Source organism: Dreissena polymorpha, chromosome 3 (assembly GCF_020536995.1).
Source record: "Dreissena polymorpha isolate Duluth1 chromosome 3, UMN_Dpol_1.0, whole genome shotgun sequence".
NCBI classification, from domain to species: Eukaryota; Metazoa; Mollusca; class Bivalvia; order Myida; family Dreissenidae; genus Dreissena; species Dreissena polymorpha.
The window spans coordinates 116639172-116658648 of NC_068357.1; the positions used below are offsets into that span (position 1 = coordinate 116639172).

General features: G+C 34.3%; 1 long non-coding RNA gene across 1 annotated transcript; it reads right to left on the minus strand.

Moving 5' to 3' along the window:
* Nucleotides 1-2651: 2651 nt before the first annotated feature.
* Nucleotides 2652-9086, minus strand: LOC127871148 (uncharacterized). Its single transcript, XR_008045163.1, has 2 exons — nt 4990-9086; nt 2652-4569 (listed from the first exon to the last, which is right to left on the minus strand). It is a non-coding gene; the product is annotated as an uncharacterized LOC127871148 (long non-coding RNA).
* Nucleotides 9087-19477: the final 10391 nt, after the last annotated feature.

Below are 19477 nucleotides of genomic sequence, written 5' to 3' on the forward strand. Positions count from 1 at the left end.
ACTCTTTCCGCCTTAACTATGCTTGTGTTGATGTTGTGAGGAAACTCCGTTTAAATGAAATATTCCATGAAAGCGGAATGTGCGGACTGAACATGCTACCCTGGGGCGATTATTTGTGAATATGCTTTATACCCTGTTTTCAAAATACCGTGTCAAAATAAATGATGTCCGCGTGTATATTCTGTGAATAGCTTGTCCTTTAGTTACATTTGTATTTATACCTGGCCGAGATTTAGTCAGAATAGTGTACCTCATGATCATTAGCAGTGGCAACAAACCATTTCAATGATATGGGCTGTGCTCTGTGAAAAAAGGAATTTAATGCGTGCGCGTAAATTGTCGTCCCATATTAGCCTGTGCAGTCCGCACAAGCAGATCAGGGACAACCCTTTCCGCATAAAATTGATTTTTGCTAACAAGAGATTTTCTTTACACGAAAAATATTATAAATGCGGAAAGTGTCGTCCCTGATTGGCCCATGCGGACTCAACAGGCTAATCCGGGACTACACTTTACCCACATGCATTTCATCCCTACCAACACTGCCAATACACTTTAATGTACGAATCAGAGCATTTGTGTTGTATATGTGTCAAAGAGTCCGACAAAGCATATTATTTAAAGCTATTATGTTAGATCGATATGTCATACAATGATCTATATGGGTAGAATATTTCGTAACATATCCAATAGTTCAGTGCCTAGTCAACAACTCGACAAGTTGTTTTATCATGTCATGGAAGAGTTTCTCAAGCGAAATCATGTCAATGAAGTGAAAGGGAAATTGACGTCCTACGATTTCAGTTGGGAATTAAAAGAATAATACGCATTTTTGAATGTTTCGACCGTTCATCCCTGGCGCCACAGCTGGTTCGAGGTGTATAAATTGAACACGTTTCTCTTCACAAAATTAAAATGATCAGCCACATGATTTACAGCTTATCATGTACCAACTATTTGTTGGGATTAAGTTAGTATTAAATTGTTTTTCACAGATACACAACTAAACCTATATAATATAATTCATTACACGATTTCACTTTTCGACGTGTGGAAAAGTTATATTTTTAATGTTTGAATAAATACTAGCTTACATTGTAAACCAATACACTTCTTTGCTTTCATCTTCAGACAGGCAGATCAGATATTACCGAATAAAAATGAACAAGCTTCAATTACAAAACAAAATAATGTTTCGTAATATAAATATGTTTCAATAGTGAAACTAGTCTGTCCGAAATAATGTATCATGTGTCTTTTATTAACATAAACATGTATAGGTATGTCTCTGCATAAAACATTCTGATGTCAGTCAAGGATTCGACTATAGTGAACTGATATCAAGTTAATCTCATTTTCTCTTGCTCAAATACCGAAGTCAATTAAGATTAACAACACATCCATCTAAGCATAACACAATTTTCTGACGTAAGTCAAGGCTTCTAGAATCTTATAAAGATCACCTTTTAACTTCCTTCGTGCTTTCCCAAAGACTGATGTAGTGTTATATTATTACCAAAACAAACACTGCGTCCTGCATGGCGTTATATAAATGGTATTTAATTTGAGTAATTGGTAATTAGGTCATATATAATGTAATGTATAATTTCATGTCTTTATAGTAAAATATAATATGTATCATAATTGTTGCATTTGTAACCTTATTAAAATAATTTGATGCAATTAAAATTGATTATTACATACTAGACATTGTATTTTCTTAAAGGAATGGTATGAACATTTTGGTAGGTAAACCTTCGGTAACATGAAACATGTTTTTATGCATCAAATAAAGCGATTTTTTAAAATGCCTTTTGCAGCATTTTTCGTTGACCGTTCATTTATTTTTACATTTAAATATTTTATTTTATTAAAATACCGTTTGCGCTACAAATAATATAACAATGAACTGTATGCAATTTCTTGAATGCTGATCTTTAAATTCATGAAATGTCAAAGGGGTTTGTTGACTGACCTGGTGTTTACATGTAGGTTACAATAGATGATCAAATAGTTTGTGTAAAACCAAAAAATCCAATCACTTAGCAAGTTAATTATAATATATTGAAACTTAAATACAGCATGAGTGCTTGATATGCTATGAAACATCCCCACGTACTGAATACATAGTCAGAGCGACAATAAAAGGGTTGTAAGTCGTATTTGGAAGCATGGTCTAGACATCGATGAGCTAATTTAAGGACATCCGACAATCATTAGGATTATAATTCGTTTGAAAAGATAAATTGGTAGACTTGTATGTTTATAATTTCAAGTAAAAAAACTTCAGTTAAGTACGAATATATTTTTATTATACCATGTAAAAACATCAACATTCAGCAGTTTCTGATTGCGGGTCATTGGATTTCAAAAAGATAAAAAATCATGATCAAAGTGCTTTATATGCGTTTTGTAATATTTATTTTTATTTAAATGAGGATATATTAATATCCGATTTGCGAATATCCATCGAAGGTATATATTTCATCTTTCGAAAGTTGTTAACATTATCACTTTATAAAAACAATTACTCATAGTAATGAGTAAATTTATTATTCTCTATTCTCAAAATACTATTAAAATCTCATCATCTTTATAACCCATATCATCATCATTATCATTATCATACAAATAATAAACCAAAGACAAAATAGGAGTGAGTGCTTGTATTTGACAGGACTTTCAACATATAAATGCAAAAAACAATTCTTCTGACGCCCGTATGTGTTGTATGTGCAATGGATATAGACCTCAACGGCACCGCTCAATTGATGAGCCTCGAGACGACTGGAAACTGTGTAACATCTTTGTTCAGGTGTATAAAGAACTGAAACGATACTATTTAAATGCTGTAGGGCATGTAATTATGAATTCTTCACATGCACATGTGTCATGTGAAAAAATGCAAATTTATTCATAACAATTAGACGTCATGTATATATCTCAAATAAAGTGTTACTGTTTGAATAAACTGATCCCGGCCGATGCCCAAAGTGCACACAGGACGCCCCCAATGCCCATCAATCACGCTAACTTGCTTAAATATTATAAATTAACAATTGTGAAACATTAATTTGTTCAAAGAAGCTGCTAATATCTGCAAGATTCATCCATCACCACCAATCAAGAGAAGTGTACATGACTTCACGTACACCCCATACAATAATCAGTAGTAATAAACGATTCAGGTAAAACCGCGAGCGGGATACGCAACCCTACTGCCATTTTTGTTTTCTTATTTTTTCTTTTAATGGCAGGGGGACGTATGAGGACCCATGGCTCGAGACCGGTGTCTAGGTGCCTTCATCACCTCCCGAAACCTCTAATTTTAGAGAAATCTACAAATAAGCAGCTATTATTATACTGTAAACATTAAGTATTATTTAGTAAAAAATGTAATTAAAACATTATGAATTTCATTGCGCAAATTAACATAACAAACAAACATCAAAAGCATCCCGCACACACCCCGGACATCAACATAAAAACAAACAAATCACTCAAACCATAAAATCCATAAAGCACCTTAAAAGAATGTTGATAAATCATAAGTATTCCGAGAAATATATAAATGCATATGACGAACAGCTATATTAAACCGACTTCAACATCTAACCAGTAACACCAAAATGAAAATATTAAGTAATCGTACAATAAGAATGTCTTTAAAATTAAACGTTCATTACGAAAGACAACAAAAAATAACACTGAAATTTAAACATACCAATATTTCAATAAATATGCTGGAGGTACTATCTCCAGGAAGTGAGAGTCTCGAAAAACATGACACCCATAACTTAAAAAAACCTCATTCAAACACAATATTAAGTAAAAAATGAGTCAAAATAATCAAGAAAACTTAGCTGCTTCAGACTTAAATGAAAATACACCCATCGTCTTTCCCAGTAAAGGAATCGGTTTGTGTTAAAATCCCATCTCACATGGAATAAAATCCGAACTGAAAATATACTAAATATAGACGTTATAATTGCAAAATTATAAACATAAAAGCAATGTAACCAATTATTTAACCATACATTTGCTCATAAAGGGCGGGCGGGCGGGGTAATCACCCTTTCGTTTTATTGTTCCATAACGTTTGCCTGTCAAATACACCCTCGAATGGCGACTCAATAGATGTGCAAATAATATATACCCCAAAACGAAAAACTCGTGCGCTTTCGCGCTAAAACATGCACACAAAACCCGTGCATTATTCGCGCTAAACCATTACCATAATCTCTCTTCTAAATAACACGTAATAAACCATACTATACCGTATTTATCAAACCGAGAATAATTTCATTTACTCATAGTAATGAGTAAATTTATTATTCTCTATTCTCAAAATACTATTAAAATCTCATCATCTTTATAACCCATATCATCATCATTATCATTATCATACAAATAATAAACCAAAGACAAAATAGGAGTGAGTGCTTGTATTTGACAGGACTTTCGAATAAAACAAAGAGAGAATACAAATAATATGAAATACAAATAAAACATAAAATGAATACCCAAATATTCTCCACCGCGTTATATACCTCTCGAACTGTGTTTTAACTGAAAAGATACAATTACAAACATTTGTAAAAGCAATAACAATAATTTAATCAAAATAGGCACACTATGGCCTTCAACAACGGTCAACTGACCACACAAGCTAACTGGCTTATCAACATCAGGCACACTCTGGCCTTTACAAACGGTCAAATGACCACACAAGCCAACTGGCTAATCAACATCAGGCACACTCTGGCCTTCACAAACAGTCAAATGACCACACAAGCCAAACGGCTAATCAACATCAGGCACACTCTGGCCTTCACAAACGGTCAAATGACCAATCGAATAATGCACAAGAGAATTAAACAGATATAATAAAACAATATTTACAAAATTAATGATAAACATTAAAACGGAAATAAAAAATATCATAATCATAATCCTTATAATAATAATAACATACTACATAAACCATACCTTTATGTTCTCCAATACTTAATATACCATTCGTACTGTCCAGTTCTTGCACTGCAAAAAATAAACTTGCAAAGATGGTTAATTCCATGTGAACATGCTTTTTAAGAAAATAAGGTCAACTCACAAAAGCCAACCGGCTTTCACACATCAGATCAACTTGCCTTAAAAAACGGTCAACTGACCATACAAGCCAACTGGCTTACCAAATGAGGCCAAATGGCCGTAAACAAATTGGTCCAATGACCACAAGGAACATACACACAAAACAAACACAGAACTTAATAATACTCAAAAGCAATTCCAAACCATTTATATAATAATATATTATAGTGTCTTTAAATGTGCTACGAACAACACATCATACATTTCAAATCACACATACATTAATAATGACTTTTCACAAATCTAAATTTAGCGACACCGATAATCTGTCTTTCAAAGAATCTTTAACATATCCGTTCTTAGTGGAAACACTTTTTCATCTACCATGTCTTTGCCAAAGTCTATCCACAGTCTTATTATTGGCACTTATAGATGCTCCACCAGCACGAAAAGAATGAAGTCCATATTTAGAAAAAACATAACCCAATAGACTTAACTTCTTCTTAAAACTATCATTTATAGTAGAATAACTTATGCTTATTATTAGAAATCAATTTGAAACAGTGTTTAACATTACACAAATAAACTGGTCTAAACACATAATCAGTAGATGAACTTGCAATATCTGCAACACACAAATACTTTTCAAACAATTTCACAGGACATGTGTCTGTATTAGTTTTTGCAATCATAACAGTATTACCCTCTCTTAAAATGTCCGTTTTTGACTTTTCAACTTTTAATATCACAATGCGTATCTAAAAATACAACATCTGATCTTTTAACAGACACAATTTCACTTATCCTAAAAAACCAGCATAAGATAAGAAAAAGATTGTAACGTCTCTTAAATACCCCAAAGAACAATCGCTCTCAGAAACAAAAGTGTGATAAAATTTCTTTAATATATCTGATGTAATAGGCTCTTTTTTAACTACCGGCTTTGCAATTCTCCGAATGCACCCAAATAAAATACATCAAAATAATCCTAGTAATAATAATAACATACTACATAAACCATACCTTTATGTTCTTCAATACTTAATATACTATTCGAACTGTCCAGTTACTGCATTGCAAAAAATAAACTTGCAAATATTGTTAATTCTATGAGACTTTCGTTCTAAGAAAGTTCGGTAACCTGACAACACAAGCCAACAGGCTTTCACACATCATATAGACTGGCTTTAAAAACGGTCAACTGACCATACAAGCCAACTGGCTTTCAAAATCAGGCCAATTGGCCTTAAACAACTTGGTCCAATTACCACAAGAGACATGCACAAATACCAAACACATTTTACTAATGTTCTCACAATCAATACGTATGTTCTGCTCTTAAAATTAAAACTACCGACTTGACATTTGTTTTAAGGTTCAATTCACCAACACAGACATACTTTAAGCTACTGATCGAACCCTGGCTCAAATTTCCATGGCAATAGCATAAGCTCAATTGATATACTAGAACACCGTATCAATTTTGATTTACTAATTTGAAAACAACAAAATGCTTAACACACTCAAATACAAAGCTATAGGTACTTGGTCAGATGCAAAACTCGTCAATTTTTGGAATTTTAACCCATCAAAAATCTCAAAGAAAACCGGTATTGATGCAAAGTTGAATTTCTGTGACGCTAAAAGGAATACATGTACAATCTGAGAATAATCCCTGTTGCTGAACCGTTACTTGTTTTTGTTCAATTAAACGCAAAACCTAGAATCTCATTCATTTTTACGTGCTAAACCATAACCATACTCTCTTTCTCTTCTAAATAATATGTATAGACCAACATCATTCGGTATTTATCAAACCTAAAATAATTTCATTCACTCAAAATTCGTTAATGTAGTATTATCCATTCACAAAATACTGTCAACTATTCCTCCTCCTCATCAATAACGTAGCATCATCATCAACATTTATAACATCATCATCATCAATAAAATCATCATTATTAATCTTAACAAGTTATTTTCTAACACATAATTACACAAAAAAACAAATTACTAGTATACCTTTCGAGCTGCCCTCTTACTATAATGTTACACTATTCATTATTTATTCTTCGAACTGTCCAGCTTCTGAAAAAATAAACTTCGCAAACATGTGTTAATGCAATTTCAACATGTGTTTTGAGACAGTTTAGTGAACTGACACGCAAGCAAACTGGCTTATACGCATCTGAAAAAATCTGCTTTCAACAAACTGTCAACGGACAACCCAAGCCAACCGGTTAATTTACATAAGCCAATCTGGCCCTTAATAACATACATTTAATGTTCTCCAATATATATAATATCCTTCGAACAGTACAATCTTAACATTAAATAAAAGCAAAAATGTAAATGTAAACGCACGTTTTAACAAGTTTGGTTAACAAACTACACGCGCTAACTGGGTTTATCCACATCTGGTCAGCTGGCTTTCACCAAAACGATAAGCAAATTACACATGTTAACTGGCATTCAAAAAACGGCCAAACACCATAAAAGCAAAATGTCTTTACACATCAAGCCAACAGGCCACAAAACAAGAACAAAAACTATCACGAAAACAAAATGACTTATATTGCAAATAAATCCGGTCTACTTTTGTTATCATTACAGTACCTAATCTTTAAAAATGCATTTAACTATGACGAAACTAAATTAAACAAAACCGATAAATGCCTCTCATCTAAGTTTAAAACAACTAAGTTTAAAACAACAGTCTTATTGTCAACGCTCTTTTCAAACCAAATTTATACCACAGTTTATCCAAAATATCGTAAATTAATTAGCACATATGCATGCACCATTAGTGACACCAACCTTGCAGGGAAAACTTAACGTCTTAAATTATTATGAAAAATATAATAAATCTTAATGTTTTAATTCAATTTAGAGAAAAAATTTAATTGTATACAACAATAACATGTAAACTGTTTATTCAATATCCAGCGAACGAGATGTAATATATGCAAAACACAAACATGTTTCGAAAAAAGTTTATAAGACAAGTCTCTATAGCTGTTTCATAGATGAATAGAATATATATTTCCGTAATGTATCGATTTTTGATGTTACATTCTTAATTCACAATTGGAATACCTGAATAGTTTAAAGATATGTTCGCATAAATTTTCATCCGCTCATTATCATACCACGTCATATATCGCACATAACCATCGTGCTGAATTATAAGGAAAACGGCAGTTAATTGTTATTAATCGTTTGTTGAATTATACGTTTGGAACTAATACACAAACTTGTAACACATGTATTGCCATATAAGGTGTTATATCTTAAAAACAATAAAAATAAAGCAAGGTGTTCGTAAAAAACATGAGGGAGAGTGATCTAACTCTGCTATCAAAACAACCTGGAGTGACACACTATGTGGCCTTACCTATATATAATCCTACCAGACCATTACATTTGCGACCTCTTTTTGAACTTAAATAGTTTCATTTTTACCCAATAATCAAATCAATTGATGTATCTGAATAGTTGGAACTAAACAAAAACAACAGCACAAATAAAGATATGGAGCATGTTATTGAATATACTTATCATAAAAGTTAACAAGGAACACAACCTGTGTTAATTTCAATCGGAATGTTGTTGCCAGTGTTATTACAATAAACAGAACCAACAAGTCTGACCTTTGTTCGAAGTTCCAGCTCACCATTCCGCTTCTAGCAGAGAATCAGTCCTCTCATCGAAAATCTCCTTCCGAATACTATGTATTTCGCAAATGAACGCCTAAACTACTTTATCACCCTTTCGTTTTATTGTTCCATAACGTTTGCCTGTCAAATACACCCTCGAATGGCGACTCAATAGATGTGCAAATCATATATACCCCAAAACGAAAAACTCGTGCGCTTTCGCGCTAAAACATGCACACAAAACCCGTGCATTATTCGCGCTAAACCATTACCATAATCTCTCTTCTAAATAACACGTAATAAACCATACTATACCGTATTTATCAAACCGAGAATAATTTCATTCAATTGATGATTTCAACAGTTTCTAAAAAGTTTCACGATCTTGTGATTGGTGTTATGAAGAGAAACACATAAAACCATAGAAAATAATTTTAAGTGACCAAATTGCCCCCTTGTTGCAAAATGTACCATGTGACATTGAAATTAGAAGGCACATGATGCCTTTTTGCACCAATGGAGCGATATGCAACACAGTTTTGTGCGCGTTTTACTGACCAATCGCGGTACGTTACTTTGCTCCAATGAATTTTCAACGTAAATGGGCGTCACGGAAAGTTTAAATGTACACGTTCATATTTGAAACTGTATAGCTGTCCTGTTGAATACGTTCACATTTCTTGCTTGTAATAATGCATTTGTTATCTCATAAATTATTGATTGTGAAGCTTGAACAGTTCAAATGATTATAGCAAAGTCAAGCACACACAAATTATTCGCGCTCGATATTGCTAACACCGGTTTCGTACAATCACTTATGATATACTACATATTTTCGGTTATATATATATTGAATTACTGTTTAGCATAAACGCTCTTGTGTAAGCTCATTAAATTATCTAGTCGTGTCATTTTGTATAAAGCTTTGGAGCAAAGTTCGTCCTTTATCTTTTTTTGGAGTTTTTTGTCTGTATAATAACCGTGAAAATAAAACTTCAGATTTCTCTTACACTCAATTCTATAAATATTGACAGTAACCACGTACCAAATACGAATGCCTAAGTTTGAGTTTAGTTCGTTCCATTGATTTATGAAGAAATAATGGACATTGAATCAATTTTCCTTTAAAAAACACATTTTCAGTTTGTTTTTAAATGAATGGTTATAAGAACTACTTCTGTTTTGTAAAACGTTATGTTCGCAAAAGATTCACATATGTTTTGATACTAAATAAGTGTTAGCTATACAAACCGATATTTAAGAACATTCTTATCAAACACGGTCGTTAATCTCTGGCGCCTGCTCTTTTTAGAGACGCATAAATGGCACATTTTCTTTCATCAAAAGCAAAATCAGCACATTTAAAATGCTTCTAGAGCAATTTATAAACGCTCACATATATCGAAATACGATATGATCATATGTTTCTGTACATGTTTAGATTAATCGATCCTCACTTAATCGTATTAAATTGTTCGATTTTTAAAGAGCGTTGGAAGTGAAAATCACAACGTTAAAAAATACTCATGCACACAACTAATGTAAAAATTCTAAACACTTTGGGCTAATAGCGCCACCATGTAAGAAGCATTGGTTCGTGTTTTTATGCAGCACTCAAAAGAGGTGGCGCCTAAGATTTACGACCGCGTTAAACAATTGGCTTACGATTAACTGAAATTCATTGTAAGCCAACTCACTTCTTTAGTTTTATCTTCAGACTAAAGAATCATAACATTTAAATTAATTATATCTATTCGAGTTACAAAGATTGAGTTTTAACAAGCATTTCGATGAGTGTTTCCTGTGTAACGAGCAAATGTCCACACAATTAAATCGCTAAAGACATCAAACGAATGCGTACAACATATATATGATGCTACATGCACAACAATATCGGCCTGTTGTCGACGTAATAAATTATTTTGCATTTTTCCATAAGAGATGGAGCCAATGCTAAGGAGATGGCGCTTATGATAAGAGGTGGCGCCAATTCACGATGTATCAATGTATAGTCGTATCGCAATGACATCATCACATAATGTACATTTGATAGATAATGATATGTGTTATATATACTTTATTTTTCAACGTACATACGAATGCACAAATCTTTACAGTACTTAAACACATTCTATAATAAATAAAATGTAGTTTTTTAAACATACAAGTTATCAACTCAATTAATAAGACACCACCTCAACAAAACATAAAACCACTTACCAAATCTACAACATTATCAAAATAGTTCATGGACTGCCATTTGTGTATACATTATAATTCACGAAATACATATAAGATAATACTTTTTCTGAAACGATGATTTGTGTTCATTTAATCAAAATTCTTAATTTACCAAAAGCCAAGCTTAACGAATCTTAATTAGGCTTATATATGCTGTTTTCCCCTATCAACTAAAAACAAAATGAAGAAAGCTCGGTCTTTGTCTGTCAATTGTTTTGTATAATACATGTTATATGTTTTTATCTTACAGAGACGAACGTTTAAATCCATCAAGGCATTATTAAAATACTATTTTTCTAATTAAACACGCGCGCGCCTCAAGTGTGCTTAAGTAGTCAACGTACACAAATAAATATCAGTCCTGTAAACATAAAAGGAACCATAACTCTAACGGTCACTTTCAAAATAGCTATGAATGTGTATTGGCGCCACCTCCTATTCTTAGCGCCAACTCCTTAAAAAATGCAAATTTATTTATTAGATCGGCTAGAAGCCGATGTTTGTGCAAGCATTAACAATTACATGTTCAAAGCAATCGTTTTATGCAATGAGCGATTTAACTTGCCGGGAATGTGCTCGTCGCACAGGTAAAAGACATCAGTTTGCTTTAACGAATTCTACCATGCAAGAACTATAAAAGGTACTCACGTTTCCAAATTTGTAATTTTATGTTCCTGTACATTCTTGGATGAAATAATCTTCGCTGAATCGCACTAAATTGGACGATTTTATAAAATAGTGCGAATATGTTGAAAAAATAACATGTAATCACGCTGTAAAATTATCCGTTACATCTGTGCATGAACGCCACCTAGGAAGTTGCATTGGCTCATTTATTTATGCATCTCAAAAAATAGGTGGCGCCCGTGATTTACGGCCGTGGTTTATATCTGTTCTTCTCAAAGGCTGAGTCGAAACGTCAATCGATGTTTTGACAATCTTGTAAAAATCACAAATTTATCTGCTTTTCTATCACCGAAAGAATGACACTTCGTCCAAAGTATGTAATGGATTTGAGAGGAAGCCATCTATCATGCATTAAGTAAGTCTGGAAATGAATTATAGATGAGATCCTTGAATACGTCAGTTCTGTCAATAGAGTAAAATATATAATGTGTCATAATCTTACTTTTTGATGTCTCGTCAGAACAGACTTTGATGAGATTAGATCGGATGATCTATACCAGATATTATTAATGATGTATTTTCTTAAAGTAACACTCGTTTGCACATACTAGCAAATGCAAGTTCGGCTAAATAAGACTCTTCTTCATGTATAATATAAAAGTAGCACTTGAAATGCATTATTTGCAGCATTTTCCGTACATCGTTTTTTATTTTGACAAGCCGACTTAAATGTAATAGTTTGTATTACATAAATTGTCAATGTACGCTACAAATAGTGTAATTATAAATCATATACTATTTCATCATTTTTCATCCTTAGACAAATTTCAAAGATGTGTGGTTGACTGACCCTTGTATTTACAGGTAGGTAATCAAAATTTGATCAAATAATAAAATCGTGATAAACAGGCTATACTTTTATTTATGTTTAACCAAACACCCGTACAATTTGAAAGTTGTTATTTGATATTGCACGTTTTATCACGTGAATTTCATGTTTTCTCTTATGCAATGCTCTAATAATATGCTATTTAAAGGGGCCTTTTCACGTTTTGGTAAATTGATCAAATTAAACAAAATTAAATTGTTTCAGATTCGAACATTTTCGTTGTAGTTATGATATTTGTGAGCAAACAGTAATACTGAACATTAAGCAAGCTCAAACATAAGCATTATATACATATTTTGACGATTTAAAAACCTGAAAATTACAAAGCGTTGCAACACGAAACGAATGAATAACTTGGAGAGTTCTGTTGTTGTCGTTATATGTTATGATACTATGAGGATTGCTTATATATAAAGTATAAAAAACATCAAGAATTGTATGAGCACGGATTGCCGAGTGGTCTAAGCGATTGTTGAGCGTTACATTTTTTTCTCTCTTTAATTTCATTCTTGTTTTTTTTTTTTGTACTGGAGCCTTTTAGACACAATGTTAACATGTATCGATATAAAACATTTAATGACAAACTTAAATGCATTCCAAATTTTTGAAAAGGCCCCTGTAATGAACCTAAGTACTGGACACATATTTCAAGCGAAAATAACATGGATGCGACCTTATTAGTCAAACAAACACACTCTATACGTATTGTGAAGCTTTCTCTCGACATTGATGAACTACTTATCTGATTAAATCAGAGCCCATCAGGAAAACTAAAAATAACTTCTGCTTTGTTTAACTTTCCACCAGGACCTATTCATACATGTATGCATTGTGTATCAGTGCTTGTACAGCCTTTTTCTTATAGCCTCGTTTTATTTATTCAGCCACTGAACAGTTACATTGACTTTTATATGCTGAATAAACATAATGATTGTTCAACAAAAGAACGTAATTAAACTTTAATATATAATAATATCTTCAAAACAAAATAAAGGTTAAACAAAAAATCGTTTTGTTGTAAACGTCCTTAACTGTTTTTATTTATTTATGGTTGTTTAAAATCATTAAACACGTATTCTCATTTATTTAATTTTGCATACCGTTTACCAACAATTGGTTTTAAAGCTAATATTTTTGCAATGTAAGGTCTTAACACAAGAAGTGAAGCAATTTTCGCTAAATCTGTAAAAAAAATATCTTAGCAAATGAAGCGTTAATTTCACCGATTTTGAACAAAAGAACACATACGTGTGTTATAATGTTCTAAAACAGATAATGAACAAAATCAGAAATATTGCATACCTTTAATAATATTGGGTTTGCTTAATGTAAAGAAATTGATGATAGATTAGGAAAAAAAGATATAGTTGTTATAATATAACACGACAATGTCGATGGGAATGTTGTTTGGAACAGTGTTTAGTTATTTGAAGAGCATTCAATTAAAAAATATATAAATCTTTACTGTAAGGTAACACATAAAGACATTTCTTTTAATTAACATAGCCAATATCAATTACATGTGTTATGTTTAAACCTATTTATTTAGGCTCGATTGCTTCGGAAGTCTTAGTCTTATTTAAATGCTCTCGAATCCGTTTCTTGTGACAAGAACAAGTATTCGGTGTCTTTGAGAGGAAACGCTCGCCGTGAGGATCCAACCCGCGACCTCCCGCTCTCTAGACTGACACCATATCCACTACGCCACGGCAACAAAGACATGTGTTTATTGGATTACTCTCGATTCGGCGATGTCAGTTTTATGTGATGTTTTCTTAATGTATGAAATTGTCTACCAAATGATACATATTTTAGGACTTGAATAATTACAAATTTGTAAGAAACACAAATAAACTGACATGTATTACACCAGATCAATCGAATAAAAATGTAAACACCTCTGTAAATTATAGGATTGCACAGAAACTGTCAAGCAAACCATCAGCAATATGTCAAAAGGCGTATATAAATTTCTCCATCAGTGACCAAACAGCGGTGTATTAAGAAAACTAGTAACATTATTTCATCAATAATGCAAAAACAAACGATTTACATTCAAAAAGTAATTTAATTCCCGTGATATCCATGTCAAATATGTTTATTTACAGCATGTTTAATGACGCAAAGGCAATAGTTCCATACACACTGCAATAGCATTCACTACTTCCATGATTGATCTATTTCCTGTGTCATCACAAACAAGAAATATCTTTTTAAAAAGATATACGGCGTTGATTGTGGTTGGAGTTTGTGAAAGGTAAAGAGTTCAATGAATGAGATCAAGGATAGCGAATGTCTTTTTCTGTGCAGTTCTTAGCTGCATCACACGCAGTACGGGATGTTACGCGGAGTTTTCGCGGCTTATTGTACATTATTACATATTGCTGGTCATAAACCTATAGATACAAAACAGAAAACCAAAAGAAGACTGGAAGTGAAAATAAAACATATGAGTCAACCGGCCACACGCGAAGTATCCGTACATATTTTTAATATTTATACGCGCGTTCTTCGAACAAACCTGTTTTAGTGGTTTGTCGGGCATTGCTATTTGATTTAATTATTAACAGTATCGAGAATCATCGCGCTCATGCTTAATACATTAGTCAATATGGTGGAATAATTCTTGTTAAATTAATTAAAAATAATATTTATCATGGTATTGTTGAAAACACATTAAGAATTTATTATTGACATACCATAATTATATCGCTAAATATCTTCATTGAACATCTTTCTAGTCTAAAGAAAATTCAAGTTCGCCTAGTTCACGCGATAGTGTCTTTATTATATAACGATTATTTTACTGGCCACGAACTCAGGTCAGCACATTAGGTAGTCGTGAAGAAGCAGCGATGACCTGTAAATAAACTCTGACATTCACACACACTGGCCGCGAACTGAACCTGATACCTCGCGGGTTGAAATGCATACATTAAAGTGAGGCCACGCTTCCACTGCTCTTTATACTTTTACATGTTAACATGTTGACAGGAATATGGAAGTCAGTACTAAATATGAGAACATAGCCTTTAAGTAAAACGCTATCGCGCTAGCAATCCTCTGAAAATAAAAGGTGCACGCACAAACTGTATTGATGTCGAGATTGAGTGTAAAATTGTTCTATCTATTAAGCCTCTTTATTAGAGATAAAATTGTTTCATGCTGAACACGCAGTAAAACAGTGTTACAAAGACGCGGACATGTTTCCAATGTTCTGTCGGTATGCTCAAATCAGCCTATGGGATAAATGAAGTGTATTCATTCTGATCTAGCCGCGGGAAATTTTATTTAAATTTTATTGGACAGTTACAAAGTTCAGGTAAGGTGAAAAGCTGGCGTATACAGCTACGCCGAAAAAGGGGGAGTACTCAATTGCACATTTGAAATAAAAGTGATCACTTATCTATAGGTGGCAATTGATTTAAAAATAGAATGTATCAATTTCTGAAAAATGAAATAAATATGGACTATGAATACATATAGGATATTTGTTGGATTCGATGGAATGTCTATTTTATTTCACGAGTGATCATATACAATAATATTTTCACGAGTGGCGCAGCCACGAGTGAAAATATGTATTTTTTATGATCACGAGTGAATTAAAATCGATATTCCATACAGTCCAACACATTTTCTTTTTATTTTATGTTTTTTTACCGTTTATTTACATTGTAAAAGAGTTAAACTGGATAATTTTGCTAGATTTATGACGTCATTTCGTCGAAAAATGACGTAATTTCACAGTTAAACAGTGCAAGATATCGATATTTTTCACTGTTATTTTTCACTGTTTAAAACAGTGAAATACCTGTTTTATTTCACTGATATTTCTCTATAAACCACCGGAAAGCATAAAATAAATTTCTATTATGTAAGTTGAAGAAATATTTTGTAATGTAATTATACCTGGATTTTGTTATCATTTGTTGCTTGTGAATTTGATCATTTAAACAAAATACTCGAAGCGCATGCATGTGACTACATCAAGAAAGTCTCATTCTTAATGTAAACATCACTCATAATACGTCTCCACCGATAATAGGTAACCGTACGATATTAGTTGCTTGTGTATACTGGCGTCAAAGCTGACAAATATAGCACCGTTCTGACATCAATACCGATTGTTACCATACCGTGATGAAGTTAATACCGATTTTCATATATCAAATACTAATATAGATAAGCATGACATACTTCACAAAATTCAATAAATAATAGTTTATCATAATCATTAACTCCTTGACCGGTCTGGGTGTTGAGGGGAGATGAGGGGCAAAGATACAGATATAATCCGCCAGTTATGTTTGTTGTGGGTTGCTGAGGGTATTTCATCCATGGGGTTTAATGTCCACTCTTTCGCGTTGTCCATCCGCATTTTTCTCTTATTACCTTGACGGCGACCTCATTGTAGCGTGCCATGAAGCACATACCTTCACAGACAATCGTGCCTGGTGACGGGTCCAAACCAAGACAGCTTTCGGTGTTTGACGATCGCCAGTAGGGGATGTTGTGGGCCAAGAAGTGTTGCAATCAAGTTCCGCATGTACTTGTTGGTCTCGTGCTCCATGTAGGAGATGCAAAGCAGTCTTCGGAGACACATTTGTTCAAAGACTTGTACCCAGCGTTATGTATCTGCATGAACTTGAACGCCTCGCAGCCGTACATTAGTATGGCGTCTACGAGGGACGTGTGGAGCCTGTACTTGATGAAGTAGGTGATGAAGTTGCTTGTCTACAACCTGCTTAGTCTGGAAATCGCTTATTCTTATACGGACTTTACCGGTACAGGTAACATCCTTGGAGAGGGTTGTTCAAAAGTACTTGAAGCAGGTTACTTCCTCTATCTGTTCGCCGTTCATGGTGATATCTGCCCAGGTTTCGGTTCTGCTTTTAACCCTGATCTTTGACTTCTCCGTGCTGACTTTCGTCCCATGTGATCTATGTTATAGAGCCTGATGATGAAATCTTGAAATGCAGTGCTTGTGCCACCAACGAGGTAAATATCATCAGCACGTTTGAGATGAGTCTTCCACCGATGAAGATAGAGGTGTGGTAGTCTTGTTAGATCTACTGCATTATCTTCTTAAGGAAAAGTTTAAACAGGAAGGGTGAGGGAAGACATTCCTGACGGACGCCTACTGATGTCTTGAAGAAGTATTGTCCGTTGAGGACTACTGCGATTCCAGCGATTCCGTTGAGTTTTTGGATGACTTCCATCAGCCCTTCATAAATGTTGAATCCTCTTATGACATGCCTCAAGCCATTATGAAATACAGGTTCGAAATCTCTCATAAAGTCGATAAAGTTGTGCTTCTCAATAATGACTCTGCAGTTGAATATATGTTCCACTGCGTTTCGCCAAGCTCTGAATCAAGACTGCTTGCGGCCAGCAGTTCCTCAGCCTTACGTTTCAGTCGATTGAGGATGATGCGTAGCATGAATTTGCTGAGATGACTAATGAGGCAAATTAAGTTTGCCCTTTTTGCAGGGAAATGGCCTAAACCCCCATATATTTTGACATAATTTCTGGATTTGTTCCTCTCCACCATACTAAATCAGCTCGGAAGGGACCTTGTCCACTCTCGGATATTGCCCTGCCTTAAGACTACGAACTGCCTCCCCCACTTCTGCCTTAAGTATGGACTGACCGTCGTCGTCCGCTGCTGGACTGGGATCGTTCTGAATGAGACTTCAGTTCAGTTGAATCGGATAGTTATAGAGGTCACCGAAATATTCACTCAATCTATTTAGGACTTTGGCACTCTCGGAGACTTTCGTCCGCGTCTAATATAAGATTGGCCATAGGCTGACTGGTCTTCGTAAGGGTCTTGAGGGTGATGTACGCCTTCTTACTGCTGTTTGCGGTCATCTTTTTTGTCGATGGTGATACAGTGTTCCTCAATCCATTCCCCCTTGGCCTCTTTTATCTTCTTCCTTACCTTCCTGTTCGCTTTCTGATTATTTGGCCAAGGATTCAGGCTGGTGTACTTCTCATGACACAGTTCCCTTCTTTTGTCACAAAGATTCATGATTTCAACCACGGCGTGTTCTTCCTTCTCTCTCTCCCAAGCACTTCTTCAGACGAAGACAGTAGGACATCATTGCTTTTGTTGGTGAGTTTCAATTTTATTGTCTAAGATGTCCAGGGCAGCAAACTTGCCACCTGTTTGTGTTTAAACTCTACTATCTCTTGATCTTTCTGTTTCTCCAGATCAAATTTGATACGAGAGTTTTTGTTGATGCGCTTCCTCTTGAACGTCAGCTGAGCACTTAGTCATGGTTACTACAGATGACTGCGCCAGGAAACGCTATTGTAATTGCATTGATGATGCTGGACTTGAACCGTTCCGGCGCCATAATGTAATCTATTTGGTTGTGTACTTACTCAATTTGAGCATGTGATGCCGCTAATTAGGACGGTTTGTGTGGGTGCAGCGTTTTGGCCAGGGCAAACTCAAGAAGTCTCAACTCGCTGTCGTTGGTCTCTCATACGCTAAATCTACCAACTGTCCATGACCAGTCTGAGCAGATTTCTGGTTCCATCCTGGCCTTTCAGTCATCTTGGACAAAGAGGTTCTCTTTCTTAGGGACCTTGAATATGATGCCCTCCAATTCTTCATATATCTTTTAATCTCCACCTCTTTGTAGTCAACTGTTGGTGCATTGACATGACTGATGTTGATTTGGTGAGGTCGCGCTGAAATGGAAATAAGTATGCTGGAAACTGTGTTGCAACTGGTGACGCTGTTTACTTCCTCCTTCCTTACCATGAAACTAACCCCGTGGTGATGAGTACAATCCTCACTGGTGAACCATATCGTGTGCCCATCGTCTTGTTATATTTTTACCAAAGACTAGCCGTCTGACCTAGGCTAGTGCGATGATGTCCATGCGTAAGCGTTTAGCTCGTGCATAAGTCCATGGACATTGCCGCACGCATGAAGTGTCCATGCGTTTCATGTTCCTAT